The following is a 2,538-nucleotide window of genomic DNA, read 5'->3' as shown; positions in this document are numbered from 1 at the left end:
TCACTGAAATCAATTTTTAGTTGTTTATTTTTTACTTAAAAAACCCATAGTGGTTTATTCAGTGCTGTTAATCATGACTTATTTTAGAAATTATGTTAAAAAAATCATTAACTTATTTCCCCAGTCTGGAAACACATTATTCTATTTCAAATGAACCCCTCTACAGGCTGCTGTGAAGGTTTTAGATTTTTAGTTTTAACCAACAAGTCAGTTGATGGCGATGTTTTCCTGCTGAGGCCAGACAACTTCCTGATTTGCTGGTACAATATTTAATATCGATCACTAATGTCCTTAATCAACACTACATACATTGTAACCATGATACCTTACTCATTGATCATCTTTTCACTCACATCAGTGTACACTCCAACACAAAGTATCAACTGTAATCTGTAACCAAATAATAGGCGACAGATTTCATGATTGAAAGGATTAATAATAAAATAATACTCTATATGACCTGGCCTCCTCTTATAATAAAGAAAAACAAACAAAGGTCTTTGCGAATCATTTGACAACATGTGTACACAGCAGAACACACATTATCAATAAAACCTACTTTACATAAATATTAAGGACATATATATTTTCCTTAATAATATAATAGCCTATATAACTAGTCTTTGAAGCAGTTCTCCAGCGGATGTAACAATTTAACTCAGCATACTGAAAAACATATCTGCTTTAATGAAGTACGTCCATAATGAGCTTTGTTATCAGTATCGGTTTCAAAAATCCAGTGTCTGTCAGGCAATGCTGTTTAAGTATTTGATGTATTAACAGGGAATGGATTTATTCTTGGACATATTTGCTGAACAGTTTTGGTCTGACAGCTTAACACAGAAATATGATGAACATGCATTCAGACAGCAGAGGACTCCACAGATGATTATTTGATCGTCAAAACACACAAACACAGTGTAGAAAGTTTACTCTGTTGATACTTAAAAAAACTACAAGGATAAACTTAAAATCAGAATTAAGAGCAAATAAACATCAGTTCATGGTGGAGGAAATGTTGTATAGATTATGAATTCAGTATATAGCAGATACTAATGGAAACTGTAGCTACAGAATCACTACATGAGAAATAAGAGAGAACTTTGTAGAGTTGTGTCCCTAAACATTTTTCTGGCATTGTCTATATTGAAATACAGAAGATTTGGCTGTATACAACATATTGGTTATCAAAGATATTGGGATTAAAACTTAAATATAATTCTTAAGTTACATTAATCAAGATATATGAAAGTGAGACACACAGAGCTGGGTCAGATATTTTCTTCTTCTTCTGTATTTAAAAAAAGATAACCCACAAACCCTTTGACAACAACATAAAATCAGTTATTACTTGAATATGAGAAATGACAAAATTAATAGAACAGAGCAAAACAACCCACCTGTAAAATGTGTCAGGAGAACTGCAGCGAGTTTTAGCTTCACTAAACTCAGAGTTCACATTTATGATTCAAAACAAAAGGAAGAAAAAACATAAATTGTTTATAGTTTAAAACAGAGACCAAAAGGGATGTTAGGTAATCAGGAAAAAAAGTTTTAATTTGTTTTATACTGAAAATAAAATTAGAATCAAATGCAACAGTTATATTTTGTTCAAAGGTTTGTGATGTCAGATTTCAAGCTCATCTTATAATGAAGCATGTAAACTACTAATGATGCATCCTGAAGAATAAATGGGGTGAGAGAGAGAGTGGGGGTTAACATGCAGCAAAGGGTTGCAAGTCGAACCTGCGACTGCTGCAGCGAGGCATCGCCTCTATACATGGGGTGCTGGCACTGTCCACTACGCTACCGATGCCCCACTAACTGGAAACTAAACTGGAGTTTGACCTCACATATATTCAGCACTAGATTTAAAAAATAATTTATTTATTTTTTACAAAATGCTTTCTATCACAGAAAGACAGAACATAACTGCATGACCTCAGTATATGACTTAATTAACTTTTTATTTTAGAATAAATACATTTTTCCAGACAAAATCATTTGAAGTAATAAAGTAAACATTTATTTTTGTATTTACTGAGTAAACAACATACGTTGTAAGAATGTCTTGAATGTGCTGTTGTACTTTTAATTTGTTGTGCAGGAAAATAACATTGTTCAGTGATTTATAGAACTGTGATGTAAAAACTGAAATTATTATCACTTGTTTCCTACAGCGATTCACTCTCTGAAGTATTTCTACACTGCGTCCACTGGAGTCCCAAACTTCCCGCAGTATGTGTCTGTTGGGTTGGTTGATGAAGCTCAGATAAGTCACTGTGACAGCAAGTCCAACAGAAATGTCCCCAAACAGGACTGGATGAGCAGAGTTACAGCAGATGATCCTCAGTACTGGCAGAGACAGACTGAGGTCTGTATGGGTCACCAGCAGACCTTCAAAGCCAACATTGAGATTTTAAAGCCACGCTTCAACCAAACTGGAGGTTTGTTTATGTTTCATTTTCTACTGATAAAATGTTCTTTATATTTTCATCCTCTATTTTAGTAAACATTTGCTAACACACGCACTCACGC

Source organism: Epinephelus moara, chromosome 22, assembly GCF_006386435.1.
Source record: "Epinephelus moara isolate mb chromosome 22, YSFRI_EMoa_1.0, whole genome shotgun sequence".
Lineage (NCBI taxonomy): Eukaryota > Metazoa > Chordata > Actinopteri > Perciformes > Serranidae > Epinephelus > Epinephelus moara.
This window is presented reverse-complemented; position numbering follows the sequence as displayed.